The 22,396-nt window shown below is 45.6% G+C and overlaps 1 non-coding gene across 1 annotated transcript; it reads right to left on the bottom strand.

Moving 5' to 3' along the window:
* Positions 1 to 10,025: 10,025 nt before the first annotated feature.
* trnar-ucg (transfer RNA arginine (anticodon UCG)) lies at positions 10,026 to 10,115 on the bottom strand. Its single transcript is given in 2 exon segments — positions 10,026 to 10,061; positions 10,079 to 10,115. It is a non-coding gene; the product is annotated as a tRNA-Arg (tRNA).
* Between the last annotated feature and the right edge of the window lie 12,281 nt (positions 10,116 to 22,396).

The raw sequence follows: 22,396 nt of genomic DNA, 5'->3' as shown, positions 1-22,396 counted from the left end.
GAAAAATCTTTGGCGGGTAGGATCAAGGAAAACCCCAAGGTCCTTTGCACACATGTGAGACATATGAGAAAGACTAGAGTGAGAGTAGGACCGATCAAGGACAGTAGCGTGAGATTGTGTATTGAGTCTGAAGGGACAAGAGAGGTCTTGAACGAGTACTTTTCTTCAGTATTTACAAATGAGAGGGGCCATATTGTTGGAGAGGACAGTGTGAAACAGACTGGTAAGCTCGAGGAAATACTTGTTCGGAAGGAAGATGTGTTGGTCATTTTGAAAAACTTTAGGATAGACAAGTCCCCGGGCCTGACGGGATATATCCAAGGATTCTCTGCGAAGCATGAGATGAAATTGCAGAGCCGTTGGCAATGATCTTTTCATCCTCACTGTCAACAGGGGTGGTACCAGGGGATTGGAGAGTGGCGAATGTCGTACCCGTGTTCAAAAAAGGGAATAGGGATAACCATGGGAATTACAGGCAAGTTAGTCTTACTTCGGTGGTAGGCAAAGTAATGGAAAGGGTACTCAGGGATAGGATTTCTGAACACCTGGAAAGGCACTGCTTGATTAGGGATAGTCAGCACGGATTTGTGAGGGGTAGGTGTTGCTTTACAAGTCTTAATGAATTCTTTGAGGAGGTGACCAACCATGTGGATGAAGGTAAAGCAGTGGATGTACTGTACATGGATTTTAGTCAGGCATTTGATAAGTTTCCTCATGGTAGGCTTATGCAGAAAGTAAGGAGGCATGGGATACTGGGAAATTTGGCCAGTTGGATAACGAACTGGCTAACCGATAGAAGTCAGAGAGTGGTGGTGGATGGCAAATATTTCGCCTGGATCCCAGTTATCAGTGGCGTACCGCAGGGATCAGTTCTGGGTCCTCTGCTGTTTGTGACTTTCATTAATGACTTGGATGTGGGAGTTGAAGGGTGCGTCAGTAAATTTGCAGACGATACGAAGATTGGTGGAGTTGTGGATAGTAAGGAGGGCTGTTGTCGGCTGCAAAGAGACATAAATAGGATGCAGAGCTGGGCTGAGAAGTAGCAGATGGAGTTTAAACCTGAAAAGTGTGAGGTTGTCCATTTTGGAAGGACAAATATGAATGCAGAATACAGAGTTAACGGTAGGGTTCTTGGCAATGTGGAGGAGCAGAGAGATCTTGGGGTCTATGTTCATACATCTTTGAAAGTTGCCACTCAAGTGGTTAGAGCTGTGAAGAAGGCCTATGGTGTGCTAGCATTCATTAGCAGAGGGATTGAATTTAAGAGCCGTGAGGTGATGATGCAACTGTACAAAACCCTGGTAAGGCCACATTTGGAGTATTGTGTACAGTTCTGGTTGCCTCATTTTAGGAAGGATGTGGAAGCTTTGGAAAAGGTGCAAAGGAGATTTGCCAGGCTGTTGCATGGAATGGAGAGTAGGTCTTACGAGGAAAGATTGAGGGTGCTCGGCCTTTTCTCATTAGAACAGAGAAGGGTGAGGGGCGACTTGACAGATGATCAGGGGAATAGATAGAGTAGACAGTCAGAGACGTTTCCCCTGGGTGGCACAAACCATTACAAGGGGACATAAATTTAAGGTGAATGGTGGAAGATATAGGGGTGATGTCAGAGGTAGGTTCTTTACCCAGAGTGTAGTGGGGTCATGGAATGCACTGCCTGTGGAAGTAGTTGAGTTGGAAACATTAGGGCCTTTCAAGCAGCTATTGGATAGGTACATGGATTACGGTAGAATGATATAGTGTAGATTAATTTCTTCTTAAGGGCAGCACGGTTGCATTGTGGATAGCACAATTGCTTCACAGCTCCAGGGTCCCAGGTTCGATTCCGGCTTGGATCACTGTCTGTGCGGAGTCTGCACATCATCCCCATGTGTGCATGGGTTTCCTCCGGATGCTCCGTTTTCCTCCCACAGTCCAAGGGTGGGGTGCTCTTTCCGGGGGCTGGTGCAGATCGATTGGCCGAATGGCCTCCTTCTGCACTGTAAATTCTATGATTAATCTAGGACAAAGGGTCGGCACATCATCGTGGGCCAAAGGGCCTGTTCTGTGCTGTAATGTTCTATCACTCACACCTTAACCATGAGGCCACTGATGAAGTCATGATGACTTCGAATTTCTCCTAAAATGCCAACTGAACACACTGACTGGCAGAATTACATTACCCACGTGATTGGCGAGACGCATCCACAGGCTGACTTGGCGAGTGGTGAAAACTGACATCACTGCTTCTGATCATCACCAGAACAGAGAGATAAATGTCACATTGTTCATTCACATTTCTGATTTATAATTGTGGGGAAACTGATGGGCTTTGGGACGCAATTAAAAGTTATTTTAACTGAGATCAAATCAGCGGCTGGCTAGTTGGCCTGGGGAGACCTGTGCCATAAACAGGAACAGAGACTGCAGATAAAGAATGAATCGAATATTCACATGTCACACCGGAGAACACATCGGAAAATTCTTCAGCAGTCAAGGACATTCAGCCTCTGATCTCCGGGTAAGCGTTCTCCAAGGCGGCCTTCAGGACGCGCGACATCGCAGAGCCGCCGAACTGAAACATGTAGCCAAGTTCCGCACACATGAGTACGGCCTCAACCGGGACCTTGGATTCATGTCGCATTACATTCACCCCCCCACCATCTGGCCTGGGCCTGCGAAATACTCAGCAAGAGCAACGACTGGGCCCGTATGTCTTTTATTCTGTTCAGTATGAAGTCTGACAACACCAGGTTAAAGTCCAACAGGTTTGTTTCAAACACTAGCTTTCGGAGCACTGCTCCTTCCTCAGGTCCTGTTTTATTCTGTTCGCAGTGGAGGCCAACAAACCCAACATGAACAGAGAAGGGTGAGGGGCGACATGAAAGAATCACATTCTATGCTCCGGTTTCCTCCCACAATCCAAAGATGTGCGGGTTAGGTGGATTGGCCATGATAAATTGCCCTTAGTTTCCAAAATTGCCCTTAGTGTTGGGTGGGGTTTACTGGGTTATGGGGATAGGGTGGTGGTGTTGACCTTGAGTAGGGTGCTCTTTCCAAGAGCCGGTGCAGACTCGATGGGCCGAATGGCCTCCTTCTGCACTGTAAATTCTATGAAAATACCCCAATTTACCCAATGATCCCAGTACGAAAAGCAAGAGACAAAAATTGTTTCTTTTGATTTTATTTTAACAACGAAACCAAATTGAACAGGAATAAAGAAGCGCTTTGAGCTGATACAATAAGCTTCGGGAGGCAATGAGAAGCTGGTTTGAGTGAATCGTGATCGTCGGTTAGCTCGTTGTTCTTGGGGTATGATTATCTCTGAGAAAGCTTCCATTTGCGATAAAATGGGAGAGGTCACGTGTTCAAATCATGGACGAGTCTTGTATTTTTTTAATAAGGACAATCGATAGGGTGTCATTGACTGAAATCGGGAGCAGGTTTGAGCTCCAGATAATATATCAGTGCTGAACATGTGAAGACACGAACACGACATTTAAAGACTGTTTAACCATGGTGTCGGACTCTGAATTCATCCTCAAATATCAAGTAAAACAAACGAACGCTTGTGCATCCAGGTAGTTGGCTGAATGCAATGTTTGTATGTAACCCCGATAAACCATTGGTTTATATGCTGAACACGAATCTTTCAATCTCCACCTTAGAAATAATCAATGTCCCGCTTCCGTCGCCTTCTGAGGCAGAGTTCCAAAGTCTCTGAGAGGGAGAAATTTCTACATCTCCATCCGAAAAGGGCGAAATCCTTGTTTGTAACTGCCCAGTAGTTCTGCTCTCACCCACACGCAGTGACATCCTTTCCACGTCCACCTTGTCAAGACCATTCAAAATCTGATGTACTTCAATCAAATTAACTGTCAGTCTTCACATCTCCACTGGAAACAAGTGCAGTCTGTCTAACCTTTCCTCAATAGAAACCCCGCTCATTCCTGGCACCAATCGAGGAAACCTCCTCTGAACCGTCTCCAGCGTATTTACATCTTTCCCCAAATAAGGAAACCCAAACTGCACAGAATTAGCGAAATGTTACAGCTCCTGGAATAAAAGGGACAGTAGCAATATGGATATAAATGTGGTTGAATAATCAGAAACAGAATACAATGGTCAATCGAAACTTTTCGGACTGGAAGAAGGTTTGTAGTGTTCCACCTGGGTTCCTGCTGGCATATTTGCTTTCCCTGATATATAACAATGTGCTAGATCATGGTGCACAGGGAACAGTTTCAAAGTTTGATGATGGTACAAACTTGGAAATTTTGTAAACTGAGACGTGGACAATCTAGATAGAACTTGAAAAAACAAAAGAAGATTTTCAATCTGGAGACGTGTGAGATGATGCATTTTGGTAGGGAATATAGAATCATAGAATTTACAGTGCAGAAGGTGGCCATTCGGACGATGGAATCTGCACCGGCTCTTCAAAGAGCACCCCACTGAAAACCACACCTCCACCCTATCCCCGTATCCCAGCAACCCCATCTAACCTAAGGGCAATTTAGCATGGCCAATCCACCTAACCTGCACACCTTTGGAGGGTGGGAGGAAACCGGAGGACCCGAAGGAAATCCACGCAGACACAGGGAGAACACAGACACTGATCCAAGCATGATCCGAACCTGAGACCCAGCGCTGTGAAGCCATAGTGCTAACCACTATGCTACGGTGCTGCCATTCAAATATTTATGGGATGAAGGAGCAGAGAGAAGTGGGTGTATGTGTGGATAGATAATCGATGGTAGCAGGACAGGTGTAGAGAACAGACAATAAAGCAGATCTTATTCTGGGTTTATTCCGAATGGAAAAGAGAACAAGAGGAAGGAGGTTATGCTGAATCTGTACAAGGCGCCAGTTAGACACCATATGGAATATTTTGCACAGCTCTGGGAGCCACAATATTGGAAGGCTGTGGTCGATTTGGGGAGCGTGCAGAAGAGGTTTACAGGATTGGTTCCATTTATAAGGATAGATTAGAGATGTTGGGAATGTTCTCCTTCGACAGGATAAGGCTGAGGGTAGATATGATGGAGATGTTCAAAATCATGAGCGGACGAGGCGGAGTAAATAGAGAGAAACAGTTCCCCTGAGTTAAAAGAGCAAAAACGTGAGGGCACAGATTTCAGTTGATTTGCAAAGGAAGCAGATGTTTGAAAAAGAAGCACTTTTGCACAACGCGTGCTTCGGGTCTGGAATGCACTGACTGGGAGTGTGGTGCAGGCAGGTTCAACTGAAGCGTTCAAGAGGGCATCAGGTGATTACTTGAATAGAAAACAATTGTAGAAGTTCGGGGACAGGGCCGGGGAATGGCACGAAGTCGTAATGCTTGTTTGGAGACACGGTGTAAACACGATTATCCAAATGACCTCTTTCTGCGCTGTAACCATTCTCTGATTCTGTGATGTGGTTGCACCAATTCACTGTGTCACTCAAGAATAACTCCCTTACTTTTATGTTCAACTCCTCTCGTAATAAGGATAGAATTCTACTCACCTTCTTAATTACTTGTTGCACTGACTCACTCAGTTTTCGTGATTCATGCATCAGCAAACCGAGATCCCTCGTAATTCTGCAGCCGTTGGACATCGAAGTAAAGCTCTGTTTATTTTTACTCTACCTGCCAAAGCGAAACCCTGCGCTTTTTAAACATTGCTTTGGAGCTGCCAGGTTTCTGTCACTCACTCAATCTCTCTGTATCCGTCTGTAATCTGCTTCTGTCCTCTTCACAACATACTTCACTCCCTATCTTTGTGTGATTTTCAAAACTTCCCCACTCAATGGGCTTTGTCCAGATATAAAATCCTGGAACAAGCAGAAAAGCTCTGTGAGCCTGACGTGATTTAACACGCAGCATTCGGATCGGCATTCAGAAGCGCTATCGGGCGCCACAAGACCTCCTGTCGAAGATTAAATTTCAATGCTGACAGATTTCCTCATTTACACCTTGATAATATTCTGTAAAGTGACGATCAGAAGAGAATCATGTAAGGAAACAGAATATTCGCTCCCTCGCTCCTTTCCCTCTTTACTTCCTGTTGATTTACATCGAATGGAAGAGTAACAGGAAAAACAAATAACCAGAGAGCAGAAACACAACATTACCCTGTGGGATCAATTTATTCTCAAATGTGTCAATATATTGAGTGAGTGAGAAATACTTTAGCCTTTAGAGTTCAAAATGAATCTGAATCTGATTGAATCCACGAATGATAGAGTTTTATGTCCTTTTGTTTCTAATCGGTGAGATGCTGCAAATTGTGGGCCAGCAGTTCCCCAAGTACAAGGGAGCAGTTCCATCCTTTCTTTTCTTCCTTCCTACATTGTTCTCTCCGTTTCTCCTTTCTCTCCGAGGTGCTAAAATGTTGGGAATTCCAATTTAATTTCCTTTTCAGGCGGTGTTTTGTCAATTCCAAACGGTATTGAACATTCCAATCGAATGGATTTGTTATTTCCCATTGTTGCTTCCTGTGTTTATTGTGTTGTATTCTCTCACTGTCTGTTTATGATCAATGTTCCGTCTCACTGTCTGTTCCTGTGAAGATCAGCGGCACCTCCCGCCTAGCAGCCTTTACGTTGCTCTGCGCCAATCATAGAAACATAAACAATTGGAGCAGAAGGAGGCCCTTCGGCCCGTCGTGCCTTCTCTGCCATTCATTGTGATCATGGCTGATCATCCAACCCAATTGGCTGATCCCTCCTTCCCCGCCTCCCCTCCCGTATTGTTGATTGCCTTCTCCCCATGTGCTTCATCAAACTGTTTCTTGAAATTATAGTGGTTTTGCCTCAGCAAATTGCTGTGGGAGCAAATTCCAATCTGACCAAACTCTGCGTAAAGACATTTATACTCTTCTCCGTCCAACACGGTCTACCCCATATCCTCAGACTGTGACCCCTGGTTCTGAACATCCCGCCATCAGGAGCATTCTTCCTGCATCAACTTTGTCCAGTCCTTTTGGAATTCGACAGGTTTCTATGAAATCCCCTCATTCTTCTGAACGCCAGCGAATACAATCGCAACCGGCCAGTCTCTCCTCATACGTCAGACCTTTAATCCCAGGAATCAGTGTGCTGTACCTCCGCTGCGCTCCCTCTACAGCAAGAACACCCTTTCTCAGAGAAGGAGACCAAATGTGCACACGATATTCCAGACGTGGCCTCACCAGGGCCCTGGATAATTGCACCAAGAATATTCCTGCTCCTGCACTGAAATCCTCTCGCGATGAAGGCCAACATACTATTGACCTCCTTTCGCGCCTGCTGCACCTGCAACCTCACCCTCAGCAACAGGTGTACGAGGACCGCCAGGTCTCGTTCCACATTCCCCTCTCCTATTAATGGACATTCAGATGACAATCTGCCTTCCTGTTTGTGCTCCCAATGTGTATAACCTCACATTTATACATATTATACATTCATCTGCCATTCATTTTCCCACTCACTCAACACATGTGGAGTTAGAGCAATTCATCCTGTCAGTTCGCATTTCATTATAGTTGGATTCCAGCTTGCGTGACTATCTGTGTGGAGTTTACACTTTATCCCCGTGTCTGCATGGGTTTTTTCAGTGTGTTCCTGTTTCGTCCCACAGTGTAGGTTGGGTGGATTCGTCATGAGCAAGTGCGGGGTTATGAGGAGAAGCGGAAGAGGGGGTCCAGGTCGAGTGTGCCTTCCGAAGTTCGGTGCAGACTCAAGAGGCCGAATGTCCTGCAGGGTTTCTGTGAATAACAAATTAGAATCGTCAGAACTCCGACATTGACGGGATGTTTGATGCGTCCGAGTGATGTCCATCATGATGCGATCAATTGTTTGTATCTTTCAGTCTTTCCGCGGTGTTTTATTTACAATGTGTAGAAACATGTTGGACATGGTGTTGAAGTGTTTCCCATCAGTCCAATCAGAACAATCCCTGAGTTGACATGATGGAAATGTAATTTGCTGACAGGAACAACATTTCCAACACTTCACATCTGGCTGCACATCTGGACCAATGCACAAAGACAACCTTCTTCCGTTAGTTATTGGGGATGTTAAAAGTCCATGAGGTGGTTTGGTGAAGTCAGGTTACATGGCGAGTTGGCCGAGAGGTGAAGGTGATGCGCTGCTAATCCATTGTGCTTTGCATCTGCGGGTTTGAATCCATTCTCGTCGACGCGGAACGAGGATGAAGGTTAGATTCGGAGTTCAACAGGCCTGAGGAATGAATCTTCTTGCACCAATCTCCATACCGATATTCCTAATCATCTGTCTGATAATCGATTTAAATCACGACACCAGTTTTGGGCAGGAGTTTGGCACCATGAAAACTTGCGGCTTCAGAAGCTCCAAAACAGATGTATAAGATCATCTGGGGCACTGCTGGCAGATTTTGTCTTTCCGGAACCGGCAGCACAGCTGTGAAAACAAGTTAGTCAGATGATCTCATTGCACTGTAAGACGTGGGAGCAGAAGTAGGTCATTCGGCCAATCGTGTCTGCTCCACCATTCAGATAGGTTTTAACTGATCTGATATAATCCTCAAACCCACTTTCCCACATCATCCCCATAATCCTTGATTTCCTTACTGATTAAAAATCTGTCTGTATCAGCCTTGAACATATTAACTGACCCAGCCTGACAGCCCTATTCGGTTACAAAAATGGTTCCACAGATACACTATAGTCTGAGAGAAGAAATTACTCATCATCCCTGGTTTGAATGGGCGGCCCCTTACTCTGAGATCATTCCCTTTGGTCCGAGACTCTCCCACATGAAGAAACAACCTCTCAGCATCCACCCTGTTAATCCCCTTGTAAATCGATTAAATCGGTGAATTTGAATGGTGGGATTTCTTACGTGTCCCAAAGTTTAGTTCAGGCCTCTGGATTCCCAATCCAGTGACATAATCTTTCATCCCTCTGGACATAAAACAGTTGATTCAGCTCATTGTTAACATCTTGGGCCAGTGGGCCTATGAATGGCAAATGGTGTTTAATTTGGATAAATGTGGGGAGATACATTTTGGTTGATCCAAACAGAGCTGGACTCGCTCAATTAAGAGTAAGGAGTTGGGTACAGTTATAGAACAAAAAGATCAAGGAGTGTACAGGTCCATAGCTCCTTGAAGATAGCGTCGTAGTCGGACAAAATGGTGAAGAAGGCATTCAGAATGCTAGGTTTTATTGGTCAGAATATTGAACACAGGAGTTGAGACGCCTTGTTGAAGTTGTACAAGACATTGGTAAGACCACACACGGTATGCTGTGTTCAGTTATGGTCACCCTATTATAGGAAGGATATTGTTAAGCTAGAAAGAGTGCAGAAGCAATTTACGAGGATGCTACCAGGACTTGATAGTCTGCGTTATAAGGAGAGGCTGGATAGGATGGGACTTTTCCCCCTGTAGCTTGAGAGGCTTACGGGTGATCTTACAGCGATCTATAAAATAATGAGGAGCATAGATAAGGTAGGTAGTCGACACATTTCCCCAAAGGTACATGTGTCTCGAACTAGAGGACATTTGTATAAGGTGAGAGGGGAGAGATACTAAATAGACCAGGCAGGACATTTCTTCACGCTGAGGGTGGTGAGTATCTGGGACGGGCTGCCAGAGGCAGGGGCGTGTACAATTTAATCTTTAAAAAATCAGTTGGACAGTTACATGGGCAGGGTGGATAAGAGAGGGCCAAACACGGGCAAGTGGGACTAGCTTAGTGATAGAGACTGGGCGGCATGATCAAGCTGGGCCGAACGGCCTGTTGTCATGCTGTAAACATCTATGCCTCTATCCATCTTCCTGAGGACATTCGAATTTCCTCCACAGAATTGTATTTAACCGATTGATGCATAATAATTTATTCAATACTTTATCTAAATTAGACAGATATTGTGGATTCATTAGGGGCTAAACAAAATATGAGAGACAATTGAATGAACAAAGTTACAAGAAATTACATTCCAAAAAATCCCAACAGTGTTTGGATGGACAGGTGGAAGTTTGAGCTGAGGAGGGAAAACTCGGCTGTCAGCAAGTTGCACCGGATTTCTGTAAAAAACGACCGCGGCAGGACTCGAACCTGCAATCTTCTGATATCATCACTGAAATTCACCGAAGTCAGACGCCTTATCCATTAGGCGACGCGGCCACTGGCTCCGATACGTGAGCTGATGTTTATCTCTTGTGAATAAATACTGCGATTCTATGTGTTTCATTTCTATTGTTTGGTGATCCGCTGTTTCCCAGATCCCAGAAAATACAAGGGAAAGCTCCAGCTGCCGGACATGGTCATTTTCAAAGTGGAAAAGCCCTTCACTCTGTGAGCTGTGAAGATTCATGGAGGCTCGGGGACTCTCAGGCCGGCCAGGGCTCTTTATCCGGCTCCATTCACAGGAAAAGTGACTTCAGTTTCCGCAATAACATCCGCTCTCTCTGAAACCCCCAAACTGAAATTCAGTCTCACCGTTAAGGTGAAGACTGCGGACTGCGGTTCCCGCTCCTGCTGTTTAATACAGATCACTGTAACTGTGTACATTGAGCAGAAATAAATTGCAGTTGTTTGTAAACATTTCTTACTGAACTCACTGTCATTCTGCATTAACAGGACGAGTTTGAGTCTCGTGATATTTGATCCGATATTAAACCTTGCAAAAATATAAACTGAGCAGGTAAATCAGAAATATCCGGAAAAGATTATTTGAATTGCGCTTTTGAACGGAGTCATTTCAAAAACATTCCAACACAGAGAGAAATTCCTGGAACCAGCTGCAGAAAATCTCCGGGAGCCTGACGTGATTTGGACGCAACCTTCTGATGTGGAGTCAGACGCGCTACCTTAGCGCCAGAAGCCCAAGTTCTAATAACTGAACCTTTCTCCTCAGATATTTATTTTTTATTTACACTTTGACGGTACACTGTAAATCAGCACCTGTGCGAAAGAAACTCAAAGAAGTCTGATTGAGGGATACTACAGGGCCCTGAAGTAAAGCAGCTGTACCACGTTGTTAAGGTGATGCACAATAATCCATTGTGCTCTGTACACGTGGCTTCAAATCCCATCCTTGTCTGGAACGTGTCTGTTGTGTCTCTGGGTAACTTGATGTGGGTGAAGTGAAAATGCTGTGATTTTTAGCTTTTGTTTGAGGGCTTGGGTGGTGAATAGTCAAACACTGTCCATACTGAAAGCACATTCATCGTGGCCGGAAACTTCCACAAGGCCAACCTCAAGAGTGTACTGCCAAAATTCCACCAGCTCATCTCCTGTCCCACCAGGGGAGACAACACGATTGACCACTGCTCCTCAAAAATCAAGGGCACCTACCGTTCCATCCCGTGGCCGCACTTTGGAAAATCAGACCATAGGACGGTGCTCCTTCTCCCGGCATACAAGCAGAAACTTAAGTGGGACAATCCAGCTAAGAAGGTCGTGCAGTGCTGGTTCGAGGAAGCAGAAGAGCTCTGACGTGACTGCTTGGAGACAGTGGACTGGTCCATATTTAAGAACTCAGCGACTAACTGAAATGAGTATGTCACCACTGTCACAGACTTCATCAGCAAATGTGTGGACGACTGCGTGCCAAAGAAAGCAGTACGTACGTTTCCCAACCAGAAACTGTCGTGTTGGGTGTTGCGATACACAAATGAACCAACACGGGTGTAGATGGTACAAGTCTGTTTTATTATTCTGTACAATAATAACTATTAACTTCTGGCTGTGGTTCGTACTTCAACAGCTAACCTGTGGACCCAGCCCTAGCACTATCTTAGTGAGGCACTCAGCACATGGTGTATGTCTGAGTGGCTCGCTGTCAGCTCTGTGCTCTGAGCTATCTCCTGGTAGAATGAGCGGGAACTGTGGTGTGCCCTGTTTTATAGTGCGTGTGCCCTCACTGGTGATTCGCTGCGATGTTGTGTGTGTGTTGATTAGTCCAACTACCTGTCCATCAGTGTGTGTGTGTGATTGCACCATAACACCATAAGACATAGGAGTGGAAGTAAGGCCATTCGGCCCATCGAGTCCTCCACCATTCAATCATGTCTGATTTCAACTCAATTTACCCACTCTCGCTCCATAGCCCTTAATTCCTCGAGAAATCAAGAATTTATCAACTTCTGTCTTAAAGACACTCAACGTCCCGGCCTTCAGCGCCCTCTGTGGCAATGAATGCCACAGACCCACCACTCTCTGGCTGAAGAAATTTCTCCTCATCTCTGTTCTAAAGTGACTCCCTTTTATTCAAAGGCTGTGCCCCCGGGTCCTAGTCTCCCCTGCTAATGGAAACAACTTCCCTACGTCCACCCTATCTAAGCCATTCATTATCTTGTAAGTTTCTATTAGATCTCCCCTCAACCTCCTAAACTCCAATGAATATAATCCCAGGATCCTCAGATGTTCATCGTATGTTAGGCCTCCCATTCCTGGGATCATCCGTGTGAATCTCCACTGGACCCGCTCCACTGCCAGTATGTCCTTCCTGAGATGTGGGGCCCAGAAGAATAAATGGGGAATAACTAGTGCTTTATAAATCTTCAGAAGTACATCCCTGCTTTTATATTCCAAGCCTCTTGAGATAAATGACAACATTGCATTTGCTTTCTTAATTACGAACTCAACCTGCAAGTTTACCTTCAGAGAATATGTTATGATATGTTAATGTGGATATCATGACATCCCCCCTTTTCACAAGGAAATGTGCCGACATGGTAATAAATATTGGTGTGTACTGAGTGCATATGAATATGTGTGTGCAATATTTACAACATGTACATGAGGCTAAACTATATACATCGGAAGGTGTCAGGTGCAACAGAGCAACGAGGTTGTAGCACAAACAAAACAAGTGCAATCAGCAAATATCGAAACAGAACTTCTGGAACAACAAGAAAGAAACACGTTAACAGTATTGCAAAACAATTCAGTGAGTCCAATGTGCAAACAGGCTCATAAGTCCAGTCTATTAGGTGGGCGACGGATTTGGGTTGGCCGTTAGGATGGCACACCATTCATCGCCCGGATTAATGCTGTGCACTGGCATCGGCTGGTGGGTCCGACTTGGGGACATCCAGTTCTTGTTTATTACCGCAACACAAAAGGTTTCCCGGTCGTCGGTATCACCGGTCTGCACGTCGTCAGGGTATGATTCGGTGTATGGGGGCTAAATGGCCCGCACGTCCCTGCGAGGTTGGCAGAATTGCAGAGAGTTGGCACGTTGAGCTGCTCGACAGCAGGCAGCGTAGTGGCCCATCCTGCTGCAGCAGAGGCATTGTCGCGCTTTGGCTGGACATTGCCGCTTTAAGTGTGCGAATCCACAGTTGCCGCACGTCGTGACATCATGGCGTTCGTCGCGCCACCGTGCATGCATGGTGCGGTCCTGCATAGAGCATGCCTGCGCATCCCGTCCCTCTGTGTCGATGTCCCCTCTTTTGGCGTGTACAAGCGCGGGAGGCCTCGGAAAGCGCGCAAAATGGCCGCCCCCGTCCGGGCCGCGGGCCGGGAGGAACTCAATCGACTGGACCTGCTCGGCTCATAGGAACCCTGCCGTGCCGATTCGGCTGCCTGGAATTTGGAGTACCGGCTGGTTGCGTCTTCGTGGAGGACACAGGTCTCGATGGCGGTGGCTAGGGTGAGGCGCTTTATGTTGAAGAGCTGCTGGCGTAGGGTGTCCGAGGTGACCCCAAAAACTATCTGATCCCGAATCATGGAGTCGGAGGTGGCCTCATAGCCACAGGACTGCGCGAGGATATGGAGATATGTCAAATAAGACTGAAAAGGCTCATCCATACCCTGCAGGCGCTGCTGGAAGAGCTACTTCTTGAACCTCTCATTTATTTCCACGCTGAAGTGTTGCTCAAATTTTAGAAGGACCGTCTTGTACTTCGTCTTGTCCTCGCCTTCCGTGAATGCCAGGGAGTTGTAGATGTGGATGGCGTGTTGCTCTGCCGTGGAGAGGAGGAGGGCGATCTTCCTGGTGTCCGATGCATTCTCCCTGCCTGTGGCTTCTAGGAAGAGTTGGAAGCTCTGTTTAAACAGCTTCCAGTTGACGCCAAGATTTCCAGCGATCCGGAATATGAAGGTTTCCAGCGATCCGATGTGGCGGGATGATGGTTTCAATGGCGCAGGATGGCGGGTTTCTGAAGAGGTGCCGGTAGGTCTCACAGTTGCTGGCGAGTATCCAGACCTGGTATCATGTCGTGTTGGGTGTTCCGATAAACAAACAAACCAACACGGTTGTAGATGGTACAACTCTGTTTTATTATTCTGTACAATAATAACTATTAACTTCTGGCTGTGGTTCGTACTTCACCAGCAAACCTGTGGACCCAGCCCAACACTATCTTAGTGAGACACTCAGCACATGGTGTATGTCTGAGTGGCACGCTGTGAGATCTGTGCTCTGAGCTCTCTCCTGGTAGAATGAGCGGGAACTGTGGTGTTCCCTGTTTTATAGTGCGTGTGCTCTCACTGCTGATTGGCTGCGATGTTGTTTGTGTGTTGGTTGGTCCATCTACCTGCTTATCAGTGTTTGTGTGTTATTGCACCAAGATATGTTAATGAGGATATCATGACAGAAACCATGGCTTAATCGGGAGATTGACTCCCTACAGAAGGGCAGGTCTGAGGTGTTCAAGTCAGGCGGCCCTGACCTATACAATAAATCCAGGTACAACCTCGGTAAAGCCATCCGGTATGCCAAGAGAGAATATCAGACCAAGCTAGAGTCACAGCCTAGCGTTACAGACTCTCGTCGGTTGCGGCAAGGTTTAAACAACATAACGGGCTACAAAGCGACGCCGAGCAGCGTCTCCAGCAGCAGAGCACCCCTCTCCGATGAACTCAATGAATTCTATGCTTGGTTCAAGCAGGAAACCATTGATCCGCTGTTGAGTGCCCCAACAGCCCAAAAAACACTCATACCCACCGATACTGAATTAATCCCACTTTTCCCAAACAGTAATTGTGATTGGTAGATACAGAAAGATTTCCACACTGATATTCGGCACCAATATCTGACAGAGACTGGATTCCACCCTCACGTGCAGTACCAGTCATTGACTGATAATGAATAAATCTATGAGGAGAAAGGTTCAGTGACCAGTACTTGAGCGTGTCGCGCAACGGTAGCGCGTCTGACTCCAGATCAGAAGGTTGCTTGATACGAAAGAGAAAATGATGGAAAATCACAGCAGGTCTGGCAGCATCTGTAGGGAGAGTAAAATCTAATGTTTTGAGTCTAATGACTCTTTGTCACATCAGGAGGTTGCTTGTTCAAATCACGTCAGGCTGACTGAGTTTATCTACAGCTGATTCCACAATTTTACATTTGGACAAAGTTCATTGTGTGGAAATGAAATGACTCCGTTTAGAAGCATAATGTAAATAATCTTTTCAGGATATTTCAGATTTACCCGTTCAGTTTATATCTTTGCACAGTTTTATATCGATTGAAATATCAGAAGACACAACCTCGTCCTGTTAAAGCAGAATGACAGTGATGTCAGTAAGAAATGTTTACAAACAACAGCAATTTCTTTCTGCTCACTGTACACAGTTATAGTGATCTGTATTAAACAGCAGGAGCGGGAACCGCAGTCCGCAGTCTTCACCTTAACGGTGAGTCTGAATTTCAGTTTGGGGGTTTCAGAGACAGCGGATGTTATTGTGGAAACTTTTCCTGTGAATGGAGCCGGTTAAAGAGCCCTGGCCGGGATGAAAGTCCCCGAGCCCGGGGTCAGTGGGAGCCCGGAGACAAGGGAGAGCCCAGAGAAAGAGAAAGACATTAGAGAGAGGGAGTGGGGTAGGAAGAGACAGGGAGGGGGAAAGGGAGGGAAATCGAAGGATGGCACAATGTGTGAGAGTGAAGAACGAACAGAGGGAGAGAGCTGGAGGAAGAAAGGCAGCTGGAGGCAGGACTCCGGGTAAATCTCCTCTTCTCTGGTTGTAAATAGTCTGGTTGGATTGTTCACACCCGTCCGAGAGGGGAAACTGGTGTCTCGAGTTTTATTGTGGTTTATATCTGGATATTGTTAAATACCCTTATTGTCCCTCTGTGGTGTATTACTGGATGTTGTTAAATATCCTTATTGTCCCTCTGTTGGGTATTACCGGATATTGTGAAATATCCTTATTGCCTCTATGTGGGGTATTACTAGATATTGTTAACATTCTTATTGCCTCTCTGTGGGGTATTACTAGATATTGTTCAACATCCTTATTGCCCCTCTGTGGGGTATTACTGGATATTGTTAAATATCAGGTTCGAGCCCTGCTCGCAGCGACTGTGATTCGAAATGTTTGCTGAACTCCCCGCACAAGCCGCTGACTCGAGAATGAATCGGAATGTTTGTAAATGAACGGTTTGAACCTATATCGAGTTCAGTCAGATATTCAACATTTGTTTTTGAAACTGAACGAAATATAAAGAAGCTCGCACTCAAAACAACAATCAATAAATAATAACGTTTCCTGCAACGTTTGGAAGGAGAAGCAGCAACGGCAGCGAATGGAAACGTGGTTTGGTTTCATCCAGGTGAATGTATTTCTGGGTAAAAAGATCGTGGTAGAAATGGAACATATTTTATCTCTCTATCTGTTTCTTTGTTTCTTTCTCCCTCCCTCACTCACTGTTTTTGTGCTTCTCCGGGGACTGATTGGATTCACAGTGAAACTCAGCCCCATCTCACCCCAACTCTTTTGGACGAATACGTCCTGGTGATGGACGGTCCTGAATAAGTGGAAGAATCGACAAACTATTCCATTCTTGGCTCTGTGAGAAGTTCCATTCCTGGTTGTGAGGTGGCTCTGAGATAAAGGGATCGAGAGAGAACGAGGTGACTGCAGTCTGACTCTTACTCTGAAAACCAGTTAGTGCGCCCTTGTACAAAGTGGATGTGTCTGAGAACAGGAGGAAAGCAGATCATGGGTCTGTGATTGATTTTATTGAGCCGGACCTTGAAAAGTGAAGCAAACTTCTAACCAGTCGGTGCCTGTCTGAGAACTGGTAAGGAATTACGGCTGATATTGAAACGGTTCATCTTGAATTAGTTACAGCAAGTCGATTTTTTCAGAGGTGTTGGTGTATTGTTTTCAGAGTCACTGTCATAGTTTCTTAAAATATGATTTGTGCTTGTTTTTGTTTTGTTCAGTAATTTGGGGAATCCATTTGGAGCGGGTGCAGTTGGTCAGTATCTGTGCCTCTTGCTTGGCAGCTCCCCGGGAAGCAGCAGCTCCATTCCTATCGAGATCTGTGGGCCAAACAGGAGACCCAAACTATTGCGCACTGCTGCCATCTCCTGGCTGAAAGCAAGTTGTGCAGCAAGGCAACGATGTATTCTCCTGCCTTCACGTTTCAATTGGAGCAAAATAACATTAACATGGTTAAATATTATCATTGTAGTATCACATTTAAATCCCCAGATATCTGATTTCTGCCTGAGCGACCCAGCTCATCCCGATCTATCGGAAAATGAAGGATTCCCATTACAGCCATATTGGTTACAAGAATATCCAATCTCTGATTTAATACATTCCCCCGCTTCATTGTTTGTGTATTCGTTCTATAAATACAGAGGGGGTGACATTGCCCGGGGGGCAGGTGGTGGTATAGTGGTGACTGTCCCAGCATTTGACCCAGCTTCAGTTCCTGGCCATCACAGTGGTGAATTATTTAATTAAATAAGTGGTTGTGGTGTAATGGTGATGTTCCTGGGCTAGTAATCCAGAGGCCCAGGCTAATTCTCGAGGGACACAGGTTCAAAATCCCTCCATGGCAACTGGTGGAATTTATTTGGAGGCGGCACGGTGGCACAGTGGTCTTCACTGCTGCCTCACAGCGCCAGTTCCCTGGTTCGATTCCGGCCTCGGGTGACTGTCTGTGTGGACTTTGCACGTTCTCCTCGTGCCTGCGTGGGTTTCCTCCGGGTGCTCCGGTTTCCTCCCACGGTCCAAGGATGTGGTTAGGTGAATTGGGTAACTTTGTGGGGGAAATTGCCCCAAAAAGATTAGGTGGGGTTACGGGGCTAGGAGTGAGAATTGGATCTATCTTACAGATAGGTTCTGGATTAATAAGGGGATCAGGGGTTATGGGGAGAAGGCAGGAGAATGGGGATGAGAAACATATCAGCCATGATTGAATGGCGGAACAGACTCGATGGGTCGAGTGGCCTAATTCTAGGGCAGCATGGTAGCACAAGTGATTAGCACTGTGGCTTCACAGTGTCAGGGTCCCAGGTTTGATTCCCCACTGAGTCACTGTCTGTGTGGAGTCTGCACGTTCTCCCCGTGTCAGCGTGGGTTTCCTCTGGGTGCTCCGGTTTCCTCCCACAGTCCAAAGACGTGCAGGTTAGGTGGATTGGCCATGATAAATTGCCCTTAGTGACCATAAAGGTTAGGAGGGGTTATTGGGTTACGGGGATAGGGTGGAAGCGAGGGCTTAAGAGGGTCGGTGCAGATTCGATGGGCCGAATGGCCTCCTTCTGCCTTGAGGAGGTGGTGGAAGCAGGGACGATAGTGACATTTAAGGGGCATATTGACAAATACATGAATAGGATGGGAATAGAGGGATACGGACCCAGGGATTGTAGTTTAGTCGGGCAGCATGGTCGGCAGGGGCTTGGAGGGCCGAAGGGCCTGTTCCTGTGCTGTACATTTCTTTGTTCTTTGTTCTTTGTAAATATCGCAGGTCAGGACAGAAAAGGAGGGGACACTCCTCAAATAAAATTCACCAATTGTTCTCATCACACATGGGTTTCTTATCTAATAACCCGCATCAATTTGTTTTGAGTGGAAACATAGTTTAAATAAACAACAATCTTCAACATTAATAACTAAGTTCTCAGTCTGAAACAATAGTAAATAGGTGGGTTAAACGGGCCGGAAATACGAGCCACGCAAAGTTCCGTTCACAGAATGAGCTTAAAACACTCCTAGTGGCTGAATAAATTAATCACTAAGTAAGTTACATAATTAATACCAGTAAAAAGTTATTACCGAAACAGGATGAGAAGGGCAGCATCAGGACACAAGGACAAGGTAAGGTCTCAGATCAGAGTAAGAGTCCTATGTAATGACACACAGAACATCAGAAATAAATTGCATAACTACATTTATTGTGGACTGGTGCAATCTCCTGGCTGAACGGGAGCCGTGTGACACGGACACTTTCATTCAGGGGCGTTTCAAATTGGAGTGAAATTTACACAAAGAACACGAATTTCTTTCTGCTCACTGTGCCCAGTTATAGTGATCTGTATTAAACAGCAGGAGCGGGACCCGCAGTGTTCACCTTGTTTTAAAAGAATTTAGAGTACCCAATTCATTTTTCCCAATTAAGGGGCAATTTAGCGTGGCCAATCCACCTAGCTTGCACATCTTTGGATTCTGGGGCGAAACCCACGCAAACACGGGAGAATGTGCAAACGTCACACGGACAATGACCCAGAGCCGGGATCGAATCTGGGACCTCGGCGCCGTCAGGCAGCAGTGCTAACCACTGTGCCGCCATGCTGCCCTCGCAGTCTCCACCTTCACGGTGAGTCTGAATTTCAGTTTGGGGGTTTCCGAGAGAGCGGATGATATTGTGGAAACTGAAGTTACTTTTCCTGTGAATGGAGCCGGTTAAAGAGCCCTGGCCGGCCTGAGAGTCCCCGAACCCGGGGTCAGTGGGAGCCTGGAGACAAGGCAGATCCCAGAGAAAGGGAATTGGATTAGAGATAGAGGGCGGCTAGGAAAAGCGAGGAAGGGTGAGAGGGGGGGAAAGAGGTGAGTGACACAATGGGTGATATTGTGAGAGGAACAGATGGAGGGAACTGGAGGTAGGGAGGCAGCTGGAGGCAGGATTCCCCTTTATTTATCCTGATCATTACCACTTCAAATAATTCGAACAGATTGTCATGCATGATGTGCCCTTCTTGAAGCCATGCCGAATCTGTTTCATTATGTTATATATTGCTAAATGTTCTGCTATTATATCCTTTAGAATGGATTCTAACAGTTTCCACATGACAGATATTATGCTAACTAGCATTTAGTTATCTGTTTCTGTCTCCCTCCCTTTTCGAATAAGGGTGTTATGTTGGCAGTTTTCCATAAAGAACAGTACAGCACAGGAACAGGCTCTCCGGCACTACCAGCCTGCGCTCATTATGATGCCTGTCTGAAGTAAACACGCTGCAATTTTCCAGAATTTAAGGATTCATGGAAGATTTTCACCAGTGCATCCTTTTCATCGATGAGAAGTTGGTAAGAAGGTTCTGAATGTGCAGCCTGGTTTGCAATATTGGAAATACATCTTCCGGAAGCACACTCTTCACCACTGATACCACTCCAGTCAATCTCCACTGCACAACCTCCTCGGTCTTGGCGGTTTTCCAAAGGGTTTGTTTGAATCCTCGCAAGGATCTAACAATCCACAGGAATGCCATATGACTCCAATTCTTTGAATCCCATCTATCAGAGCAATTTTGATAAAAGGAGGTAATCACACATTATAGACAATGACATGCTTCCTTCAATGTTAATCTCCTTAATTACATCAAATACAATGGGCCTGAAATCTCTATTGAATAAATAAACAGCAAATTCTACAATCAGTTCAGGAACAACCCGTGCCTTCATTCCACTTATTGTTACTTTCATTTCCCGAATCCCACTTCTTTATCACAAAGGTTTCTTTAAACTCCCTTCAATAAAAGTGCTCACTTTCCTCATCGACCATTCGTAATTCTTTTCTTTTGTATAAAACTTATGTCAAAGAGGAATGAGAAAGACTGGCTGTAGGTAATGGTGACATGTCATGTGGACCAGATGAGATGCAGCTGAGGATGCTGAGTGATGTAATAGTGGACATTGTGAAGTTACTGGCCAGAAACTTCCGAATTCTATTTGCGTTTTTAATGGACAGCTACAATCCACTTGCTTATTCCAGGACACAACAATGAATAAAATGAATCAGTGCTGAACAGTTTCTATCATCCCAATCCTCCAGCTTGTTCTTATTGACAAACCGGTCCTGGATTGAAATTTTTTGCTTTAAGAATGAGACCACCACCTCCTGGGAATACAGCAGCGATTTCTCGAGGACCTGAGCTGTAAACGTGAAATTCAGTGAAAGGATTTCACCCTCCGCACGGAATCTGATCACCACCTCAACCCCAACATTCAGCTTGAGTGGGCAGGCAAGACAATTTCCTTCCCACAGCCCCCCACAAAGACTGGGTAATCTCCCAAACTCGTATCCTGCTATTGTCACAATGCTCCACAACATCGCTCTCTTCCCAAATCTCCAGGAATCTCACCCCAAATCCTCAAACCTTTTATTCTGTATTCAAACAACATTTTGTCCCCTGACTAAGTTCATCCTGGGAAGAGAGGTTTGGTATTCCGAGTTCCTCTGCAGATATCCGGTTTTTGTTTAATGACCAAAAGAGGCCTAAAACCTGAAAGAAAGCCTCTCTCACAGCCCTGTGAGCATGTCTCAAATAGACGGTGCAGTCAATACCCGCAGAGTAGATAACAATGGAGAGAACTGTGAGGAATTTCAGCGTCAACATTCGGTGGAAATAAAGGATTCAAAAGAAAACATTATTTTAACGACTGAACAGATTCTCTGGGAGCAGGACTGAAGTCAAAGGGAAAAATCCAGTTGATTTCTAGTCGAAAGCATTAACCATTGGACTGAATTCAGTCCTTCTGTTAAAATGTCTGTAAATTATCCACTGGAAAGTGAAGGACAAGTTAAACCTGCAATTCTGGAACAAAGACTGATTTTGCGCTGTTGTATTCTTTGGGGAGAATTACAGAACAAAGAGATCTAGGGGTACAAGTTCGGAGCTCCTTGTAAGTAGAGTCGCAGGTGGACAGGGTGGTCAAGAAGCCATTCAGCATGCTCGGTTTTATTGGTCAGGATATTGAATAAAGGAGTCGGGACGTCTTATTGAAGTTGTACAATACATTGGTAAGAGCACACATGAAATACTATGTTCAGTTCTAGTCACCCTATCATGGGAAGTATATTGGTAAACTAGAAAGAGTGCCGAAGAGATTTACGAGGATGCTACCAGGACTTGGTCCTCTGGGTTATAAGGAGAGACTGGACAGGCTTGGACTTTTTTCCCTGGAGCGTCGGAGGCTTCGAGGTGAACTGATAGAGGTCTATAAAATAATGAGGAGCATAGATCAGGCAGATAGTCAACATACCACAGGGGTGGTACCAGGGGATTGGAGAGTGGCGAATGTCGTGCCCCTGTTCAAAAAAGGAACTAGGGATAACCCTGGGAATTACAGGCCAGTTAGTCTTACTTCGGTGGTAGGCAAAGTAATGGAAAGGGTACTGAAGGATAGGATTTCTGAGCATCTGGAAAGACACTGCTTGATTAGGGATAGTCAGCACGGATTTGTGAGGGGTAGGTCTTGCCTTACAAATCTTATTGAAT

This window comes from Scyliorhinus torazame, chromosome 24, assembly GCF_047496885.1.
Source record: "Scyliorhinus torazame isolate Kashiwa2021f chromosome 24, sScyTor2.1, whole genome shotgun sequence".
Lineage (NCBI taxonomy): Eukaryota > Metazoa > Chordata > Chondrichthyes > Carcharhiniformes > Scyliorhinidae > Scyliorhinus > Scyliorhinus torazame.
Note: the sequence above shows the minus strand (reverse complement) of the source record. Positions and strands in the feature narration are given on the sequence as shown.